Source organism: Dama dama, chromosome 33 (genome assembly GCF_033118175.1).
Source record: "Dama dama isolate Ldn47 chromosome 33, ASM3311817v1, whole genome shotgun sequence".
NCBI classification, from domain to species: domain Eukaryota; kingdom Metazoa; phylum Chordata; class Mammalia; order Artiodactyla; family Cervidae; genus Dama; species Dama dama.
In genome coordinates this window covers 31,222,301-31,246,149 of record NC_083713.1, presented here as the reverse complement: position 1 = coordinate 31,246,149, position 23,849 = coordinate 31,222,301, and the positions used below count along the sequence as shown (strand labels likewise).

Here is a 23,849-nt window from a genome sequence, read left to right as displayed (position 1 = left end):
AGGCTCAGTAGACCTACGTTCAAACACGGCTCCACTCCTACCCAGGTGTCATTACGCAAGAAGCTGACTCTCCCAAAGTCCTGATTTTCTTTTTTGAAAAGGTGTTAACGTGAAACAAAGAGAGTTGGGGTGATGATTACAGATAATAAATGGAAGTAAATTAGCATACAGTAGGCATTCAGTAAATACTGACATTTGTTACAAATCGTAGCAAACATTTACTGAGTATGTACCTTATCTCAGTACCATTCTAAGCACTTTCTATGCACTGATTCATTTAAACCTGAGTACAATTCTATGATTCAGGTACTGTTGTTATCACTGTTTTTACACATGGAACTTTGAGAGCTTATATCACAATAAGCAGCTAAGTCAATATTTAAACCCATCTCTTGCTCTTAACCATCACACAATACCACGTGTCATACACAGTGGCTTTTAGCAGAAACTGGAACCAGCAGATGGATCCAGTGGGACCCAGCAGCACCGGTGCCCATACCTCTCTCCCGCTCTTCACATCTGGCTACACTGAGGGACCACTGTATTTTAGTCACTTGACTTTACCCAGAAATCCTTCCATAATGTGAATGGTGAGAAGAGAAAATTATACCTCTCATTATGAAGGTTTATAGACATACAGATTGAGACCCAAGGATCAGATTAACGAAAGGCAACTTCTGATTGGCTCCTAGTCTGTTATGTAAAAAAGTCTGATCATCAGCCAATGTTAGAGTGGTCATGAGTCATAAATAGAAGGGAGAATACTCATACCTAGAAAGCCCAGCTCTGCCGCTAATTAGCCAAGTGTCATGGCACAGTGGCTTCAACTCTCTGGATCCTTCATCATTGGAAATAAAGATGTTGCCCTAGATCTTAGATCTCATGGCTACTCAGGAGCTAATCCTAAGCTTCCTGTGGACTTTGGCTTTAGCCTTCTTTGACCTGCATAAAGTTTTGTTTTGTTTAATTGAATTTTAAAATATAAATTCCAAAGGTTTCACATAAAACTCTGTGTTTCTATCTTCCCTTGAGAACCTGAAGTTGTGGCATTATTGAGCCTGGTTTTCATTATGGCATCAGTGGAAGGTATCAGGCAGACCTGAGCCTTGGCGGCTGCCTCAGATGGGATGTGTGTTCACCAGCTGAGCACGGCTCTGCCTCTCTCTGCTGTCTCAAACCCAGTCTGCTCCCTCACTGACCCTACCTGCCTGGTCTTATAGGCATATAGGTTTGCAGTCCGAGGACCAGCTCTGATGTTTATTTGATTGTTTGTTTGTTTATTATTTTTTATTTGATCAACATCTGTTCAGAGCTTGCTTACTTGCCATTCTATGTACTGTATTTATAGCCTAAATACAAAGTTTTCTTTTTATATGATAGCATTCTGCCTTCATCTCTCTGAGCCTGATTAATTTCCAGTGTTTCTAAAATGTTCTTTCTTCTTCTTATCCACCTAGGTGACTTCAGTTTGCTAAGCAGCAGCTTCTCCTGGCATGAGCCACTGCAGATCTCCTCATCAGACGGGCTGAGACCATGCTCTGTGCCCTGTATCTGGAGTAAGGAGAACACAGCAAGGTTGGTCCAACAGGTGGGAGAAGGATGCACTGCTCAGTTAGGTAGCCCATCACTGTGGAAAAATAATAGCAACTCTGTAAAATCAGAAATCAGCATCTAAGAACTAATGAGTACAGAAAAAAATTCATTTTTTTCTTTTATTAATGTTTACCTATTATGGTTTGTAAAATAACCTTGCCATAAATATCTGTACAGGAGGGAAAAATTGATAGCTCTTTTTTAAAAGTTCATATTCACAAGTGTCTGTGAAATCTTTGACTGATTTTAGTGATGGCCTCTTTTAAGATGAAATTGTAGGGAACTGAAGATATGCCTTAGGTGACCTGAGACAATGCCTATTTAAAAATCCATTTCTCCAAGGTCATAGCTAATTGATTCTTAAATTTTCTTTGCTGAGGTAACCTTGTCCCACAGGCAATTGTACTTCAATTATTTCTCATTTCGCTTGAAAATAACAGTATTTCATATAAAAAATGATGGTATAGTTATAAGAAGTGTCTAAAATAACAAGTAATCATAACAATGTTTTCATTTAAAATGATAAAAAGCAAAGATAAATGCTCAGAATACTTCTTTATACACTAACTTTTTGTGGTAAATAACATGCTAAGTTTATAAAAATGATTGCAGCCGTCCTGGAGTATGACTCAGAAAAAGAAGGCCCACAGCTCCACACTGGCAAGAGGTAACTTGAACCATAGTTTTACCTTTCCCACCATCATCTCTGTGATGTGGGCCAGTAACTTAATCTCTCTAAACAAACTGTTTCCTGGCACCTGAAGTGAAGAGTTATCTCAGAGTGCCTTTTAAATACTGATTCAGTTTGACATTGAAGCGCAGCTGTGAGTGGAGGGCAAGGTGACAGCTCTGAACTAATCTCTACGAGATAATTTGCCAAAAGTGAATTCAACACCATGCACATTCACCGCATCCCTTTCTTCTTTTCAGTATTTACAAAGTTTACAGCAGTGTGTACTGAATGTGTTGATTTTTGCCACTTTTGAAGATTCCTGTAAGGGTTTAGTTGAGAGTTTTCCGATTGCTAACAGCATTTGAAAGAACACCCGGGTTGTCTTTGTCTTGCCCCCCACCACTGTATGGAGGGAGTATCCCCTGATAAGGGGCAATGGAGAGGTGATAGTCCATAGCCGCAAAGAATGTCAGCAGAGACGTGGCATTATCACAAGGATTCTCCTAATTGAAGACAAATGTTAGATTCAGTATTTAAATATATTAGGTTGATTAACCATTTTTGAGAACTGTTCCATGGAATTAGCCTGTTGACATGGTCCTTCCTCAGGGATGTAGGAATGTATGATGTATTTATTTGTTCATTCACTCAGCTGTGCCGGCCTTAGTTATGGCATTGTGACACCTTTAGTTGCGGCATTCAAACTCTATTTGTGGCATGTGGAATCTAGTTTCCTAACCAGGGATCAAACCCAGGCCTCCTGCATTGGGAGCACAGAGTCCACCATTGGACTGCCAGGGAAGTCCCCCTCTTAGAGATCTCATAGTTCAATGGAGGTAAAACATCTAAAACCAAAGCAGAAAGTAAATAAATAATACAATTACAAATTGGGGTAAGCATTATGGAAAACAAAAGGGATGCTAAGGCAGTGGAGAGTGAGAAACTGCTTCATGAAGTGGTCACAGAAGGTGTGAGAGTCAAGAGAGCCGTTCCCCTCCCTCTCCAGGCACATGTAGGGTTGCATTGCCTTAGTCCACCCACGGTTCCGTGGGCCATGGGGTCTGGTCTGGCTCATCAGCTGTGTACAGAAGTACGTATCACTTCCACATTGGAGCATCTAAGTGTTGCTTCTGTAGATCCCTTTCCCTGAGGCAGCCTAACAAGTGTTGTGTTCCAAGATGTGGTTGCTCTCTTAGCCTGGAACTTGTGTGACTTCAAGGAACAGAGTTCCTTCAACCAACTCACACTGGACGTGTAGCATGTAGCATGAGGAAACAACAGACTGTATTGTCTTAAGCCACTGAGACGTAGAAGCCGTTTGTTAACACAGCTTAAGGAAAACAATCCAGCCTATTACAAATGGCATCTCTGAAGAGGCAGAGGGATGATTTACAGAGGTTTTAAGACAGAAGGCCTTGAACTTGGCTGGTTCACAGAACTGAATGAAAGCCAGTGTGACTGGATTAGAGTAAATCAGGAAAAAATAGCAAATAATCTTTAGTTTCTACTCTCTCAACTCTTGCCTGTTCTGGTTCTGAGGCTGTTCTTATATTTATATTCCTGGCAGAGCTTTAAGATAGATCAAGTAGCTTGACTCTAAATGCTTTTGATTTGCTTACACAAATCAAACTCTCATACTTTAACCCTCGCTCTGGATTATGATCATTTTTATCGAGAACTTGGCATGTGGGTGCTTGATATGATAATGCAATCCTAATGCAGTCCCTGAAGCTGAGGGCCTGTACCCTCTCAGTCAATGCTGAGGTGAGCTTGGGTGTCTAGGTCATTCATAGCTGACACTTGGGATGGCAGCCCACAGCACTTTGCATTTGAATAATGTGTAATATTGTACAGTTTTTAAGGTCTCAGTTTTCATATCCATTTCTAATATTCCAGCAACAGAATCTAGGGAAAAGCCCGTTTTTTCGGGTGCCCCGTCATAGCCCATTTAATGTATATGTAGGAGAGATTGTCTTTTGCACTGAAGAGCTTGTTTGAAACCAAAATGAGAACCCCTTAGCAAAAAGCAAATTGCGTGAGTTGCAGTTTATCTTCTTTGGAAGAAAAGACGAGCTGAGTCAACCCCCCTGGGGTTTGACAACTAAGGTATTTCTTTATCCTTGACACTGCTCAGATAGAGCCACTGATATTATAACTGCCTTTATTGAAGTTTGGTCGATTTAGAGGAAGTACATCCATCTTATATTACAGTCATTCTTGTACAGTCCTTAAAGTCTTAAGGATTTTTTATTGAGGTGACTGAAATCCTGCTTAAGAAAAAAATCAGAGGAGGGAAGGGAAATGGATCTAGAATAAAAACAGGGTCCTTAATATAGTCCAGTCTCAGTGCTGAATGCTTTCATATGTAATATTACTATCCCCATATCGTGGAGGAAGTAACCTAGAAAGGTTGTGATCACCCAACCAATGACTGGCAGACCAAAGAAAGGACAGTCTTCTCCCTCCCAAGACCCTTCTATTTATCTCTGCCACTAGAGAGGAAAAGTCTAGAATGCAGAAGTCTCCCTATACCATCACCATGGTTAAATATAAAATGACCATGTCCTGCATTTCTGTAATCTCCAGAGTTGTCCTCTAAAAGATAAGTACTAGGTCACTCTCAACTTATTACGTATCTAGAAGAGCCTCTAAACAGAACTGGTTGTAATAAGCTAAGCTCTGCTAATTGTACATCTTCCCTTTGTTTCGCCTCATTCTGTATAATTAGTGCCGTCTTGAAAATAGAAGTTTTCCATGACATTAAAATTCTTACACAGCACACCCTCTAATTATTTCATATCTTCACATTAGGGACTAAGATACCCATGGTGGAGGGGGTAATTCTGTTCATTATTTAATTAGTTATAGAGGAATTCAGGGAAAAGAGATTATTAAAATAATTTCTACTTGACTCTGAGATTTTTTTCTCATTGCCTACTCCCTCCTAACTTCAAATCTCATCATTTTTGGTACCAGAGTAAGTTACGCCTGTTAGGGTCTCCTTCTATTAAAAAGTTACCTATTCTTCAAGATCTACCCAAAATCCCCTTCTTCACAGGTCTTTCCAGATATCCATCATTAAAATTAAGCTTCGTCTTCCATACTCTAGGGTACTAATCCTATAGAATCTCTCTGTTTTGTATTATAGGAGTAGAAATAGGGCAGAGATGGTTGGTAACTTACTCAAATATGTTTCCTCTCTTTTTCTTGGGCATGTAACTCAGCAGCATGTCCTCGCCTGCCTTAGAGTTGGGTGTGATCAGATGATGAATTTCTCACGGTGGGAAACAAATGAAGTGGCATGTTTCCTTTTGGGGCCAGAATTTTTAGGAGGTAGGTTGCCCCATGCTTGCCCTCCCCTGTTGAGAGCTGCATGAGAAAAGTCTGAGGCCCTCAAGGATGGAGAGAGTCAGGCTCCTAGATCACTAGGTAGAAAGCTGTCTGGCCAAACAGGAACAGCCTCACTAGGTTGAACAAGAAATAACCATCTATTGTGTTAAGGTTGGAAATTTAGTTTATATGTGATAGCAGCTAGTGTGGACATACCTAATATAGTGTGTGCACATTTGTGCTTATCTTTGTGACTCCCTCTATTTCAGAAGCCCCAAAATGACAGGAACAACAACAACAAAAAATCACCCTTCACTGGGAGTCTTACTTGGAAATGGAGCAGATAGTCATCAAAATGAAGAATGAAGGGTCTCTAAATCATTTCTAGTATTGGGAATGCCATTTTCTCATTGGCAAGCAACCAACTAGAATTTTGAAAATAATCTCATAGGCAACTAACTTAGGGTAGAGAATGAAAGGGATACCCAGTTAGTTTCCATATTAAAATGTGTCCTAGTTCATTACTCATTCAAGTATTCGTCGTTCTTTCAATCAACAAGTAGGTACTGGACATATTCTACATGACAGGCAGTCCGATAACAGTACTGATCAATCACAGATCTAGTCCCAGCTCACTCCAAGTATATACTCCACCTATCCAGCAAGTCATCAGACTACCAAAGGTGCATTTAGCTTCTCACCCAGGTTTTCAGGTTCTTTATCTATAAAAGTAAACAATAATATTATCTACTTCTCCAATTATGTTGTGTTTTTAATTATATAATGATTTAAATATGATTATAAAATTTTTAGCACTGTGCTTCACATTTGAACTTGATCAGCACTCAATAAATCCTAGCTATTATTATTCTTATTAATTTAGATTAATTTCATAAGATTGTACAACAACAACAAAAAATCTGCCTGAAGGAGACTATGTGGAATATAATTTCCCCTTTTCAGTGACTTCTGATATGAGAGTTGAGGGGTTGGGAATAATGCCCCACATTTAAAAGAAAAGAAACAGTATATGCAAAGGACCAGTGATATAAGGAAGCATTTTTGGGGAATTGAAGAAGTAAGAAGAGAGGAGTAGAGAGATCAAGGAGGAAAATGCAGCAGGATGAGACCATGCAGAGCCTTGGGACCACCACGTAGCCATGCTAAGAATTTGGCCTTCTTCCTAGTGTAAGAGAAAGTCACTGAATGGTTTCAAACACATAGTGGCAAAAAATATGATCATCTTTGTTTTTTTTTGGAAAGATCACTATGGCTGGAATGCATAGGTAAACCACTTGAAAAGTTATCATAGGAGAGTCAAGATAAGAAATACCCATATGTTGGGTACAGTGGTGGTAGTGGAGATGGAGAGAAGTCATAAAATATGAGAAATGTCTGAAGTGATATTGGCAGGGCATGGTGATGATTAAGTACAGAAATGAGAAGAAGACAGCTATTAACAATGGTTCCTGGAGTTTCAGGTAGCTACAAGCACATTTCATAGAAATAGGGAACCCTAAAAGAGAATCAGGGTTGCTAGGGCATGAATTTACTTTTGTCCTTGCTGCATTCAGGTGCCTCCCAGATATCCAAAAAAATAGGTCAAATACACAGTTGGATATATTGGTCTGGAGCTCCATAGATACATCTGAGCTATGGTGTGAATATAAAGGTTATTGGAATGAATAAAAGTTATTGGAATAGCAACTGAGACCAAGGACTGGAGAATTTGCTTAGAAAATGGGCAAAACTTAAACTGAGAAGAATAAAAGAGGGCCTGGGACCTAGCCTTAAGGAACTAGTTATCAAGTTAAGCAGAGATGTGTATGTATTAGAAGAGCATTATTAGGTATTGGCTTAACTGATCGTGGAAGCTTTATAAGTCCAAAAATCTGATAGAGGAAACCAGCAGGATGGAAACTCAAGAAAGAGTTGCAGTTTGAGTCTGAAAAATCAGGAAAACCAGGATCAGTCAACAGTGCAGATGAAGTCCAAAAGCAGTGCTGGAGAATTCCCTCTGGCTTGGGGAAGATCAGCCTTTTATTCTATTCAGAACTTCATCGAATTGAATGAACCTCCCTCCCGACCCCCACTTCCCAACACCCCTGTTATGGCCAACATTCTGCTTTACTCAAAGTCCACTGATTTGAATGTAAATCACATCCAAAGGCCCTCATGGGAACATCCAGAATAACGTTTCACGAAATATCTGGGCACCACAGTCCAGCCAAGTTGACCCATAAAATTAATCATCACAGGGATATACAAAGACAAGCAGAAATAGTGGTTGAGTCCCAGGCTCTATACTCGTTGCTGGAAATACAGTCTACATCATGGTTTACAGTCTGGGCCCAGGGACCAGACATCTGGGTTTGAAACCTAACTTTGCCTTTTCCTTACCCTGAGACCTTAGGCAAAATACTCAATGATGCAGTGAGTGAAGTCGCTCAGTCGTGTCCGACTCTTTGCGACCCCATGGACTGTAGTCTACCATGCTCCTCCATCCGTGGGATTTTCCAGGCAAGAGTACTGGAGTGGGTTGCCATTTCCTTCTCCAGGGGATCTTCCCGACCCAAGGATCGAACCCGGGTCTCCCGCATTGTAGGCAGACACTTTACCATCTGCACCACCAGGGAAGTGCCTCATCTTTAAAATGGGCACAGAATAACCCACCTTTGTTGATTGTAAAAACTAGATCAGGTAATAAACATAAAGGGATTAAAAGACCGATTGAACATGGTGAGGGCTCAATAAACATTCACTCTTACGTTTAAGGCAGACCTGGTCTTTTCCCAGTGAAGTGACAGAAAGCATCACGAGCAGACAACAGCGTCAAGGAAGGCGATAGAAATACCTGACCTCATCTTAGATCTACAGCGGGAGGAGGCAGCCGTCCCCCTGCAGTGTTTTCGGGAAATCTGGAACTTAACCATCCTTTTTCCTCCATGTGAAGATACCTGACATTTGAATGGCATGTGACCTTGTGGAATAAGCATCCTCTTCACTCTTTTCAGATAAGACCCTAAAGAACTTCCTACTGAAATATAACTGTTACCTAAAGCACTATCAGAATCAGCCTCCATTAGCTTGAGGTAGATTCCTTCTCAGATAAACTACTCACATTCTAATGGGACATTATCTTCCTTTGATTGAGGCAGGACTGAGGAGGCTCCTGGAAGCTAGGAAGGAGTTGGGGAAATTGAAGATGGCAGATGGGAAGGCCAGGGGAGGGAAAGAACAAGGGGAGGAGAAAGGACAGCAGGGCCCTTCTTGTTACTCACCCCTGGGGTTCCCCTGGGGTTCACTCTCCTCCAGACCTTGTGCCTGCTCATGCCTACTCATGCCTGGGACCCTTAAAATATTTTCCCAAATCCTTTATCTCCTTGCTTTAAATAAGTATTCATTTTTTTAAAAATTAATTATTTTTGGCTGTTCTGGGTTTCGTTGCTGTACAGGCTTTCCTCTAGTATCAGCAAGTGGAGGTTACTCTCTAGTTGCAGTGCACAGGCTTCTCATTGCAGTGGCTTCTCTTATTGCAGATCATGGGCTCCAGGGCGCATGGGCTTCAGGAACTGTGGCATATAGGCTCAGGAGTTATGGCTCCCGGGCTCTGGAGTACAGGCTGAATAGTTGTGGCTCATAGGCTTAGTCTCTCCACATCATGTAGGATCTTCCCAGATCAGGGATTGAACCTGTATCTCCTGCATTGGCAGGCAGATTCTTTACCACTGAGCCACCAGGGAAGCTCATAAATAAGTATTAATTTTAAGGTTTGTGTTCTATTTTTTCTCTATTATGGGTCAAAGTAGTTTTCTTGAGATAGGCTGGCAGTAGAAGACAAGTCTCTTGCTAATTCCATATCATCATATTCAGAGTACACCATAAATAATTTTTTCCTTGGGATATCCTTTTCATTTCTGCTTCTGAAGGATGGTCTACCCCTTTTCTTTGCCTGACTCAGAGCAGTAGTTCAGAAAGTACAGTGCCCTTGACCTATATCAACTGGAGAAATGCTGACTGCATTTGCTCCTCTGTCTTTGTTCTCGGCTTGTGCAGAGGATCTGTGCAGTAACACTTGGACCCACTCTCTAAACTCTGTAGACATTGCTAAGTTGTTTGATGTATTATCCAGTTTGTAATTCAGTATCCAGGGCTTCCTTAGTGGCTTATCAGTTTGTCTCATAGCTCAGTCGGTAAAGAATCTGCCTGCAATGCAGGAGACCTGGGTTCAATTTCTGGGTCGGCCTGGAGAAGGAAATGGCAATCCACTCCAGTATTCTTGCCTGGAAAATCCCATGGACAGGGGTCGCAAGAGTCAGACACAACTTAGCAACTAAACCACTACCAGTAAAGAATCTGCCTGCCAGTGCAGTAGATTCAGTTCAGTCCATGGGTCAGGAAGGATCCACTGGAGAAGGAAACAATAACCCACTCCAGTGGCCTGGGAAATCCCACGGACAGAGGTGCCTGGTGGGCTACCGTCCTTGGGGTTGCAAAGAGTTGGACATGAATGAGCAGCTAAACAGCAACAATTCAGTATTCACTGTGAGGTTGACATTTATTTTCTTTTTCTTTTTAAATGAAATACTGATAAAGATCTTGGACCATGACTAACTCTGAGCTAAACGCGAGTGTTTATTACCCTATGATTTCTTCTCTTTCAGTCCTGCAAGCTAAGGCATTACTTTAGGTGCTTCTTTTTACTTAAAGATGGGGGCCCTGCAATTTCCCCCAAGATGGGCTTTTTTGAACATTCTTCATCTGGGCAGAGCTGCAGGTCCATCTGCATCTGGTTCCGTGTCTCAGGCACATGCCTTGTGTGGAACGGCCTTGGGCACACAGCTGGGAATGGGCTGTCCCTCGACTCCCAGGTTCATGCTCTACTGCTCTGCCCGCCGGGGCTCACAGCACGCTCTGCTCACTCCTGAAAACCAGTAAGGTTTCCCTTCAGGCCTCCCAAGCCCCAGGAAGAGGAGCTGATAGGAAGGGCAGGAGCCAGTGTCCTTTGGCTTCTGATGGATGTCTTCCAGAACAACTGCCCAGGCAGCTGAGTCAGAGGTGAAGACGAGGAGACCCAGGAGACACTGGGTACCTACACTTTAGCTCAGTGGGTATCACCTCTCTCAGCCCCTGTGGAGGTCTGTGGGTCCCAAACCCTCACAGAACCTTAAGGAAACTGATTAGGAGATGCCCTGTCAGGAGTGAGGTGAAGGTGAGGAATGAGGCACTGGTCTGGTACTAAATGAGGCCCAGAGAAGGGATGAAGTTCAGGGAAAGGGTGAGAGTCAGGGATGCCAGTAGCACACAGGAATATTGGTCAATAAAGCGCACAGTTTTGTATCGTGGTCTACCAAGCATCCTCCCCACCATAACAATCACACTTCACATTCAGAGGCACGACCCCAGGCCCCAGGGACACCAGTGTGATAAAATGCACAGAGGCCAAGGCTCAGACACCAGCGTGGTTTGTACATCTTCCCCATGCCAGGCGCCTCACAGGTCATCTCATTTATTGCTCATGATGGCCCTGCAGGTAGGTGTTTGCTCATTCACCTGCCAGTTGAGGAAACGAGGCTCCCCAGAGTGAGGCACATGGAGTAGCACAGATGACACTCTGAGGAAGCAGGAAGTGAGACGGTTCATTTAGTCACAATGCAGTGCTTCCACCCCTAAGGCTGACACAGGGCAGTGGAGAATCTGACAAGCTCCTCAGCCACTGTGATCCTGGACCAGGCCCTCTCAGTGCCCCCTGACCAGCTAGCTGGGTTGGCCTTGAAGGTACCTCAGTGAGAGTGAAGAGCAACAGGAAGCAGGCAATCCCTACCCACCCACCCACCCATACCCGGAGCGGGGCTGAGGAGCAGGGAGCCAGGCTTTGCTATGCAGATAACACTCGCCCTGCCCTCTCTCTGGCCACGGACCTGACCCTTCCTCTTCTCTGCGGGGCTGCTGTGAGGAGTTGGCTTTCCTGATGCTGTGTTTGTGGATGGCTCTGGATGCACTATAACCAGAGTCCTTCTCAAGCTGTGCCTTAGCCACTGAGCAGACTGGAGTGGAAATCAGGAAATGACACAACTCCTAGGTTAAAAAATAAGGAGAAAAAAAAAAAAGAAGTCCCAAGGGTGGAAGTTGGGTTAGGACTGGTCACATCACAAGGTTGCCCCATCCGAGACTTTGTGACAGGTATTCCTGGTAGATTTCACTCAGCCCTGGAGATACAGCACAAAGGGATCCCTGAGAACAGACAAGACTTCTCCGGGCAGCAAAGGTGTCACGGCCTAGAGTGGATAATCCTTCCCCTGCCCTCCTAGGGTAGCTTACTCTTAACTCTGCTATGTTTATGATGAACTTCTTTCCCAGTCACCTCAATACTTAATTGCTGTGTGCAAAGCCCCCTGCTTTCTCACAGCCTGTGACATGTCCAGCATACACCTCTGGCTCCCTGGCGTCCAGCCCAGAGCCAAAAAGTACTCCTCTATAGATGTTAGACAAATAAATTAGCATAAACCACTTACTTCCAGGATTTGGAAAAGGCCCTATAACATGAAATGGTCAACAAACCCTCCTTCACCAATACAAGCTACCTGAGATCCAACAAATGGCTTTTCATGTCTTTCCTAATAGCACAAAATATCCCTTGGATCCTAGTGAAGTAAGTCTAGCACATGATGAACTGCCTTATAAATTAATGAACACCACCCTGTGAATTGGGTGGTCTATAGGCATTGGCAGTGTCCAGAAATATGATAGGCAGTGGTCATATAGTTGATGCGAAATCCACCATAATGGTTCCTGATATATTTCCTATCACAGTCCATGTGATGCATGAATCTCTCATGCATCACATACTCCCAATAAGATAGTCCAGCCACACCTCTTTATTCTTTTTTTTAAAAAAAAAACAACTTTCCATTTTGTATTGGGGTGTAGCTGACTAACAACGTTGTAATGATTTTAGGTGAACTGAAAAAGACTTCGCCACACATATACATGTATCCATTCTCCCTTAGACTCCACCACTATCCAGGCCCACACCCATTACAGGAAAGTAAATCAGATGGCAAGTGAGTAAAATCAATATTTGTGTAAGAATACATTTGAATCTGCTCTAATTTGAAAAGTGGAACCCCGGTAATGGGCAGCCTTCATTGAGTGCTTACTGCATGCTAAGTTCTGTGCCATGAGCTTTGCATACATGATCTTAATTGCGCTAGGAACAACCCTGCACAGTGGGTTCTATAGAATCTTCATCTTGCAGATTACAAAATGAACTGATGGAGGTTATACAGTGTTTCCAAGACTAATACATGGCTAGGACTGAAATCCAAGTCTGTACATTTATACTTACCTGTTCAAAATCATCATCCTCAAATTTCAGCACCTGGTGACTATTATATATTTCCTGTGACATCCCTCGCAAATGACTGCCACAATCTGTATATGATGACATGAAGAACCTTTTTACCAAGAATACAGTGCTGCTTCTATCAAAACTGGATTTTGCTCCCTAGGTTGAACTCAGTTCAATTATTGGAGTCAGTTTGTATCTTAAAAATCAGCAAGATAATAGCCATCTTTTATTGAGTCTGTTTTATCTTGTTCAGTTCAGTTCATTCTCTCATTCACGTCAGACTCTTTGCGACTCCTTGGACTGCAGCATGCCAGGCTTCCCTGCCCATCACCAACTCCTGGAGCTTACTGAAACTCATGTCCATAGAGTTTGTGATGCCGTCCAACCATCTCATCCTCTGTCGTCTCCTTCTCCTCCTGCCTCAATCTTTCTCAGCATTAGAGTCTTTTCCAATGACTCAGTTCTTCATATCAGGTGGCCAAAGTATTGGACTTTCAGCTTCAGCATCAGTCCTTCCTATGAATATCCAGGACTGACTTCTTTTAGGATGGACTGGTTGGATTTTCTTGCATTCCAAGGGACTCTCAAAAGTCTTCTCCAAAACTACAGTTCAAAAGCATCAATTCTTCAGCACTCAGCTTTCTTTAGAGTCCAACTCTTACATCCGTACATGACTACTGGAAAAACCATAGCTTTGATTAGATGGACCTTTGTCAGCAAAGTAATGTCTCTGCTTTTAAGGTCTCATTTTGTCTAGATTTGTCATAGCTTTTCTTCCAAGGAGCAAGCATCTTTTAATTTCATGGCTGCAGTCACCATCTGCAGTGATTTTGGAGCCCCCAAAAGTAAAGTCTCTCACTGTTTCCATTGTTTCCCCCTCTATTTGCCATAAAGTGATGGGACCAGATGCCATGATCTTTGTTTTCTGAATATTGAGTTAGGGCTTTCTGCCCTAAGGGTGGTGTTATCTGCATATCTGAGTTTATTGGTATTTCTCCTTGCAATATTGATTCTAGCTCATGCTTCATCCAGCCCGGCGTTTCTCATGATGTACTCTGCATAGAAGTTAAATAAGCGGGGTGACAATATACAGCCTTGACGTACTCCTTTCCCAATTTGGAACCAGTCTGTTGTTTCATGTCAATTTTCATGTTGTTTCTGTTATTTCATGTCTAACTGTTGTTTTTTGACCTGCATACAGATTTCTTAGGAAGCAGGAAAGGTGGTCTGGTATTCCCATCTCTTTAAGAACTTTCCACAGTTTGTTGTGATCCACACAGTCAAAAGCTTTGGCATAGTCAGTAAAACAGAAGTAGATGTTTTTCTGGAACTCTTACTTTTTCAATGATCCAATGGATGTTGACGATTTGATCTCTGGTTTCCTCTGCCTTTTCTAAATCCAGCTTGAACATCTGGAAGTTGATGGTTCACATACTATTGAAACCTGGCTTGGAGAATTTTAAGCATTACTTTGCTAATGTGTGAGATGAGTGCGATTGTGCAGTAGTTTAAGTATTCTTTGTCATTGCCTTTCTTTGGGATTGGAATGAAAACTGACCTTTTCAGTTCTGTGGCCACTGCTGAGTTTTCCAAATTTGATGGCATATTGAGTGCAGCACTTTAACAGCATCATCTTTTAGGATTTGAAATAGTTCAACTGGAATTCCATCACCTCCACTAGCTTTGTTCGTAGTGATGCTTCCTGAGGCCCACTTGACTTCACACTCCAGCATGTCTGGCTTTCGGTCAGTGATCATACCATCGTGGTTATCTGGGTCATGAAGATCTTTTTTATATAGTTCTTCTGTGTAGGCTTCCCTGGTGGCTCAGAGGTTAAAACGTCTGCCTGCAATGTGGGAGACCTGGGTTCGATCCCTGGGTCGGGAAGATCCCCTGGAGAAGGAAATGGCAACCCACCCCAGTCGTCTTGCCTGGAGAATCCCATGGATGGAGGAGCCTGGTAGGCTACCAGTCCATGGAGTCGCAAAGAGTCAGACATGACTGAGTGATATCACTTCACTTCACTTCACTTCAGTGTATTGTTGACACCTCTTCTTAATATCTTCTGCTTCTGTAGCTTCAGGCGGTTTCTTTAAGAGCTGCTCTGGTTCCTTTAATCTTGCCTCAGGTGATCTCCTGATGAGCTTCTTGAGATTATTAAATTGTGATCTTCTCTGGATTGCTAACATCTTCCATTTGTTGGGGATTTTATGTGTATCTCTTGAGGTAGAGTTGTTGATGGACAGGGAGGCCTGGCGTGCTGCCAGTCCATGGGGTCGCAGAGTCGGACACGACTGAGCAACTGAACTGAACTTGAGGTGGAACCAGGACCCTGTCCCAAGTCTGCACTATTGTTTCTTGGCTGCTTCTCCCTTGTCTCAGCATCCCGTCCCTTCTCTGATTGACAGCAGTTCTTTAAATCTTTCCTTTGGGATTCACGGAAGGTCATGGAGGCTGGAGTCTCTTCCCTACAGACAAGAAACAGCAGGGGAGGAGAGCGGAAAGGCCTCTGTGGCCAGGAGCCCCACAGGGTCCTGCTTGGTTTCAGGAGGAAGGTGGGAGAACAGGACAGAAAGTGTTGGCAGGAGGATCCCTAGGAGGGAAAGTGTTCCAGAGGTGGGTATAAATCCCCAGCAGGAGAGAGGAGAGTGGAGCGAGAAGTGAGCTGGGAGACCGCACAGTGAGGGTAGGGTGAGAAAATGGAGGAGGCAGAAGAAGGGGCTGCAAGCACCACAGAGTCTTTGGGGAGGCGAGAAAAAGGGAAGGAAATCTCTGGAGAGCACTGACAATTTTTTTATGAAGGAGAAAAAGAAGCAGCTTTCCCAGCCCAGAGCTGACATGTGTGTGGGAGTCCTATTGACAATCAGGTCATTTCCCTGTCACCCTCACCAGTCCCCACCTCTGTCTGGAAGTCATGCCCCAGGGAGATGCCTTCAGGGACTCAGAAAAGTAAATTCTCTGGAGCCCTCACCCCTTGAGCCGCCTCCTGAATGCTGAGCCTTACTAAGAAACTTAATAAGACCTTTTCACACACCAGGGAGCAGGGATCCGTAGTGGGCAGGCTGTTGAGCAAACATTCCGTTGTCCGGATTTGAATGAGGAAAGATATTTAGCTGGAATGAGATGGAATAGGGATCAGTTCATGCTTAAAAAACATAGAAGTGTTGGTCAGAGAGGAAACTCAGGGACATATTCAAGTTTTTCCATCTGTCAGTGAAATGTTATCACTGAGGAGTTTGTATGTTCTTTTATTTCAAACTTGCCCACAATTTAAAAGCATCAGTACCAAGATAGTGCATCGTTCTATATACAGTATTTGAAGGTGATGCTACCAGTGGTGGTTCTCCTGAATGACCGTGGAATCAGTTGAAAAGAAGAATGGATGTCTGGCAATCTCCTGTGTTGCACAAAGAATTGATTTCAAACTGTAGCTGTTTGAAAATAAATACTACCAAAACTAAGAGACTGATATAAAAATAAACAAGGGCTTCTTAATCTGTATTTTCACAAACAACTGATTTAATCACTTCGACTTTAAACTCACAAATCAAAAGGTCAGCCAGTTTGATTAAAAACACGTGCACAGTCCAGCTGATTGACTGAACTATATGCTTGAAGAAGCAGTGGTGTGATGCTAAGAGAAGTAGCTTGGGAGTCAGGCAGCCTGGCCTCTAGTTTGGGCTCCATTTCACATCCCTTGTAAGAACCTGGATGACCTCTGAGCCCCAGGACACGGTACCTACATCCTGGATTCTGGTGATAATCAAATGAGGTAACATAGAAATAATTTTGTACACTGGGAAGTTCTCTCCAAAATTCCATCATTACTATCGATAACTGTTACATAAGCCCAAAGCCACATATTCACCAATCCTTTGAAATGCTGCTGCTATATTTGATACACTTACTCATAGAAACTTTATCATGTTTGGCAACTTCTGTCCCTCTCCTATCTGAAGTCTGAATCCTCCTTCCTAACAGTGCCCTCTGCTACCAATTTAATGCAGCACCATTGAAGATAATCTGCCCAACTACTGCTGCAGTTAATAGAAATTCTCCTTTCAGTGTGGTGCATCTGGTGTGACATCTGTTTAAAACCCATGGAGAGGATTCAGTGTTCACAAGCAAATTGAGTAATTACTATGTAATTACACTGTAAATTGTGCAGTCAATGATTTGCTCTCAAAATTCATCTTTTGTACATACTCACTATGACAGCCACTTGGGTTCTCCTAAGATGTGCAGATCTGTTCTTAAAATGGTCAATATAAGGATGTGAACTAAACACCTGTGGCCAAAAAATTAGCGGATTATCTCTAGAAAAGAGAGAGTGTTAGAGAAGGAAGAAAATGATAGTGTGGAAAGGAGACGTTAATAGAGTGAGAAAGAAAGGGGAAGGATATTTTGAAGATTATCTAAGTCTTTCTCAGTTATTTTGTAAAACCTGTGAAATTGCTAAGCCTTGCTGGCAGGAGAAAACACAAGAGGAGAGATCAGAGATGCAGGATTTCGCCTGCTTCATGAAGAGCCCATTACTAGTGATAGCTATTTGGACTTTGGGAAACTGTACCATATGTAGAGAGTAGAGAATTAATGACGTAAGAGATCATATCTAATAGTTCTTGATAACTACCAGCTTTACAGTGGCTAAAAACTGAGACCTAACACTTTGCTAAATGGTTATAAAGCATAGATCTATGCTTCCTCTAAATCTGTGTTTTAAAAGCCAGCCAACAAATATTTATCATCCACATGTTATATGGAATATGAAATACGTATTAGACTACATGCTTGAAGCAGCCTGGAATAGAAATAAATAAGGCAGCAGCATGGCATTGTGGAAGAAAGGCTAGCTTGAGATCCTTCCTGACTTGAGTTTGAATCTTGAGCTGTGGGACTGAGCCATATGAAGCTGCTGATGTTCAGTCATTTTTAAGCTTCATACCTGGCAATTTCATACAATTCAACCAGAAGGAATTAGAAATGCCTCTGAAATGTTTGAGAATTAGAAAAAATGTTTATAAAATATTTATAATGTTTGTATAAATGTTTATAGTTTGTTTATGTTGGAAGGGATTTAGAAGCATCTTATCCTTGGTCACCAAGGGGACTAAACATCATTACTGTATAGTGGAAATAGGACAGACGAGTTAAGACAGTGTTGCAAGTCAGAGCTATAAAAGTCTCCCCTTTGACCACTGTATGTTTAAAAATACAAATCTCACTGAATATTTAATGAAAGGAATTTTATTAAAATGAGAGGATTCATTTGTTAAAACAAAGGCATTTGCTACTACATAAACATGCAAACACTTACATACATGCTAAGTCACTTCAGTCATGTCCGACTCTTTGTGGCCCTATGAACTAAAGCCCGCCAGGCTCCTCTTGTCTATGGGGTTGTCCAGGCAAGAATACTGGAGTGGGTATATCTGATCTCCAAAACCAAAGTTCTATGCCATATGCCCACTGCAACAAGCGGTCTGTTCGAATCAGTTATTCTGTAACTATATTAACATCAAGTGGTTCCATTTTAACAACACAACACTTTCCAAATGTGTATACTTCAGTTTTCAAAAGGTAAGTCCCATTTAGGGATGGGCTGCAATTTTACAAAATAAAAGTGAAAACCCAAAATGCACACCAGACACCCAGTTGCAGTAATAATGGCTTTATTCCTTTCCTTTGCATGGGAGCAGCAGAGCGCTCGCGGCATCAGAGGCAGCAGCAGCAGACAGCTAGCAGCATTAGTCAGTTTGCTAAGTAGAGACAGGAAGCAAGTTCAATGGAGCAGAAAGGTCCCTGCCTCTGTGGAACTGATGGAGAGAAGGAAAGTGGTTGGTTTCTTAAAGGGCAGACAGAGGGGTGATGGGTAATTTCACCTCCCCTCACTAACCATGCCTGTCTATCCGAGATGAATCAACACCTTAGATTACACATTATGCAAATGACAGTGACAGTTTGGCACCTAATGCTCTCCTGCCAGAGTTTAGATTCGTTCCCACTGTTGTCTGAGAAGAGTGAAAGTAAACATGCCCCCTCCCCCTCCGTGGCTTCTTTGTCCTTGTGAAGAACAGCTTTCGCCAAGCCCGCAGCTCAGAGCCTGAGCCGTGTAGCAGTGGCCGTCTCTCCTTGCCAGGTGGTGAGCTCAAAACTCCCAGACTCGGAAATTAATTTCACAAAAACAAGAACAGAGGTGCCAGTGACTGTTGTAGATCATACGGAGAAGCTCTCAAGGAAATCCAGGTCCTTAAATTATGCAGGTTTGATCCCTGGGTCGGGAAGATCCCCTGGAGAAGGACAGGGCAATCCACTCCGGTGTTCCTGCCTGGAGAATCCCGTGGACAGAGGCAGCTGATGGGCTACAGTCCATGGGGTTGCAAAGAGTTGTACGTGACTGAGAGTGTGCATGTGTGTGCACACACACACACAAACTACATTTAGAAAGATACTGCAGATGTTTCATTGCCAATGAGTCAGAAGAAAACTGCTACCCAAAAGGAGCTATTTCCTGATTTGCTCATGGAAAAGTAATTCTGGGCAATGATGGAACAACTGTGATGTAAGCTCTTCTTTCTCCCCACCACTGAAAAGACCATGTCTTAATCTGGGGAAAGGAAAGCTGACAGTTACTGATTTACCCTCACATAAATACTCTAAAAGAGAATTGATTTGACTCTCCCTCAATACCACCACCCCACCACCACCAAGTCCCAGTGTAAAACTAGAAGACACATGCTGGAATTATAGAAACAGCTAGTCTGTACATGAAATATGACATCTTTAAATGAACGTGATCAGATTCTAGTACAAATTCCCAAGGAATTCTGGAAGTTCTTCCTGGAGTTCCTAAGATATATTCATATCTAATATATTATTTATCCCTGGGGTAGATGATTGTCTTAAATCATCTTTTAAGACTACTTCCAACATTGAAATTTAGAATATAAGGATGAAATCAGAATTTTTAACAAAACAAGTTCAGCGTTGGACTTCTATATCAGTGAAGAGCTGAACTATTGTAGAGTGGATTATTAACTAAAATGAGAACTTTGCCAGACAAATTAGGGTGTGCTGGGCTGGTCACCATTTCAAAAATACCCTCTAATACAGGTCAGAACTTAAAAAAAAAAAAAGAGGGGGTGGGAATCAGTTCAGGGCAATGGTGTTCTTGTGGTCATAGGATCAATCGTTATAACTTCTCAGACTACAAGAAGCCACCATTTTGTATAATGACTTAGTAAGGGTAATGATCTTTCATATAAACACTTGTGCCCACAGTGGAAAACTTAAAGTCAATAAATAGATACCACTCAGATGAAGCCTAGATTTTTTTTTTCTAGAGAGAGTCAGCCCTGTCTGAATAATGATGTTATCTTCTTAGTGAACATCCTTTGGTGCCTAAGGCAGGAAGACAGAAAAAGACTGACTTTCCCTGACTTGTCCATCCTTGAAAGGCATAATGTGGTCTCTTTTCTAGAAAATGAGAAGGCTCTTGATAAAAACAGACACCTGAGTTCTAGTTGTAGATACCACTGGTTCTTCTACTGAGTCACAATGGTTCATCTCTCTACAGACTTTCTTCCTATAAAATGTAGTGATGAAGTGACTAAACATTGAAATCTTTCTTTATGCAAGTTAAGAAACTCTGTCACTGCCTAAATTCTGTCATTTATTTACCAAGAATGGCAACTTGATATATCAGTACATTTGAGCCTTGAGCAACAAGGGTTTGAACTACATGGGTTCACTTACATGTGGGTATTCTTCAGTAAATATAGTGCATTTTCATTTTACAGATCTTTAACTGTGTAGAAAAATGTGTATTCAATTAGAGATCACTATATTTGAAATCACAAGCACTAGGGTTTGAATCCTGATTCATTGACTCCAACTGTTTTTAACATTTCCTTTGTTTTTGAGGCAGAGATAGCTATACATGGATTTTGGATTTTACCCGAGGGTTAGCACCCATCACCCTTGAATTTTTCAAGGGTCAGCTCTATACCTTTGTGATACTCAGAACCTCCTTGAACAGCTTTTTAAAAAAGTGTTTCAAGAAAGTTACTGTGGAGCAATCTCCTCTGTCCAGGGTTAGAACACGATATGGATCCACTCAAGGTCTTCATCCTTAAGACAAGGTTGGCTTTTGTGGTTCATTCACATCTGACATTTGATCGTTATAAGCCACCTTGGTATCTGGAGACCACAATTTGAGACAGTGTGTTTTTATGCCTTTAGGATTAGAAAGACAATGGGATTAAAACTCCAATTTGGCAAATTCCCCAGAGACCCTGCAATTATAGGACTACTCTTTCACATTCTCCAGTTAGCAAAATGTGGGCACAGTGGCGTTGCCACACTTGCCGAGCAGTTTCTGCAAAATGTCCAAATAAAATATATCAGGCATCTAATGAGGACTAAAGGCCCATTCCACCCTCCCCCTTTTCCTCACACTGTGTGAGAAGCTATACTGGGCTTGATTTTTAGCCAGCAGCCACTAGCCCTGGTCCTAATTAGGAGAGTAAAATGCCCCTGACAAAGATATAAGAAATCCAGATGTCTACAGTGAGTACTGATCTTGAGATTCTGTATTTGCTGCCAAGAGAATATCTCAGGGAGAAAGAAAAACATGTGAAGCCACAGGAAATAAGGATGAACAGGTAATGTATTTAAGTCATTTTCCTCCTAATATGTTTCCTTTAAAACATAACTTTTTTTTCTTTGCTTGTTTTTGCGTAATTAAACACCAGAAACTATTAACTTGATTTGGTCTAGGTTTTTAAATACTTGAATAGAATGTGGTTCGTTGTACGTATTAAAGAAGCTGGGGGAAAAAAAATGAATTAAGATGTATTCCCTGTACTAGGCTATCTAAAGATACATAATATTTCAAAAGTTATTTTGTACAGAGAATAGCAGTGACTTGTTCTCTCACATTTTCTGTCCGACAATGAAAGTTAAGAGTTAAAACAAATAAAACAAGAAGGCTTGAGCTCTCTTCATTTCCTTTGATTTAAGCCCAGGTTGAAAGCTCCAGCGGGAAGCAGCAAGCAGAATATTTTAGTGACTCATGCTGATGCCCCAAAAGTGAAATTTCACTGCTTACGCCCTATGACTCCACTTGTTGTTATTATTTTAGCCACTAAGTCATGTCTGACTCTTTTGTCACCACATGGGCTAGAGACCACCAGGCTCCTCTGTCCCTTCATTTTCCAGGCAAGAATACTAGAGTAGGTTACCATTTCCTTCTCCAGAGGATCTTCCCGACCCAAGGATCGAACTCACATCGCCTGCATTGGCAGGTGGTTCTTTACCACTGAGCCACCTGGGAACCCCCCTGTGACTCCACTAGGTCTTCCCGATATACATCTACACTGAACAATGCATCTCCACATCTCATACATACTTTTACACCATTCATTTCATTGCTTACAACACTGTATTGAAATAAACTGCAGGTGGCTACTCTCTAGACTTTATTTTCTTAGAGGACAGTATATTATTAATGCTTTATCCCCCAGAATTAACACAGCACCCACACATAAAAGAGACAATAATAACATCCTTACTGATGATAAATTCTATTAAAATATTTAAATATATTTGTAACTTTCTCTCAATATTAAAACTAGTAATAGTATCTGTTAAGCACTTCTATGTGCCAAGACAGATACTGAGTGTTTTCCTGATGTTTATTTCACTTAATTTTCATGAATCTGATGTCAATACACTTTTCATATGTTCCAGTTGAAGAAATGTTTGCAGAATACAGCTAGTAAATGGCAGAATTTGAACTCAAGTTATCTGACTATATGATCTGTCGTTTTAACATTTCACAGTCCTGCCTCCTGGGACAAATCCCTTAACAAATGTTTTTCAGAATTACTGGCAAAATCCCAAATTCTGGGAATTAAAAACTAAAAGTGTGTTGCTGCATTTTTCATCAACATTTGACTTGTAGAGAGAGCCAAGGTTTTTCTAGTCCAATTTGACCTCCTTTATATGAAAGATTACTTCAAGGTGCTTCTTAGAGAAAATAGGATGAAAGGCAGTCAGGATCTTATCCTCCCAACATAGCATGCATAGAATAAGAGATCCATTTAGACCAGTGAAATTCAGTCACCAGGCTCCCTTGTGGCATCCCTGACAAGAACTTTTATGGTCAGTCTACATATATGAATTCTCAGTGAAAGTCACTCAGTCGTGTCTGACTCTTTGCAACCCCATGGACTATACAGTCCATCGAATTCTCCAGACCAGAATACTGGAGTGGGTAGTCTTTCCCTTCTCCAGGGGATCTTCCCAACCTAGGGATCGAACCCAGGTCTCCCGCATTTGACAGTGAATTCAAATCACTGTTGGAGTTGGCTTACTGAACAGACTACACAGGGATGTGATGATTTTGGCCTTTGAATAATTGTTTCTGTGGTACTGAAGGTATTATCTATGGCATAAGGGATATGGGCATTCATTCCAGATCAAGCTCTGTGGTAAGTAACCTGGAAGAGGGGAAACTGTCTCATGCTACCGTCGTAAAGACCCCTAGATCCATACAGTTCTCATCCCAAGAGCTGCAAGAATTGACTTAGTGCTTTTCTGTGGATTTGACCCATAAACTGCTTGTATTGTGCCTCTGAAATATTAGTGGCCCGGGAATAGGTTGTAATTGAAGATTTATGAGCCAGGTTGGGAAGTTATGACCATCAATAGCACCATGAGTATGATTTCAGGGACTCCAGGTGGCAGATCATTGTTGGTGCCATATTCTCTGACATGGCAATTAAGACATGTGAAGTTTCTAGGACAAGGCTTTAAAGAACTGAGAACACTGTCATCTGTTCTGATATTCACATCACTGCAAATTCTGTGAATGCTAACAGAGTGAACTAGGGAAGAACA

The 23,849-nt window shown here is 41.9% G+C and overlaps 1 protein-coding gene across 1 annotated transcript in view; it reads left to right on the top strand.

Annotated features, from left to right (window-relative positions):
- B3GALT1 (beta-1,3-galactosyltransferase 1) overlaps window positions 1-23,849 on the top strand; it is a 410,482-nt gene that overhangs the window by 363,750 nt on the left and 22,883 nt on the right. Inside the window, exon 3 of the mRNA XM_061135308.1 lies at window positions 1,458-1,575. The gene's annotated coding sequence lies outside the window, so the exon portion shown is untranslated. The remainder of the gene's footprint in view (window positions 1-1,457; window positions 1,576-23,849) is intronic.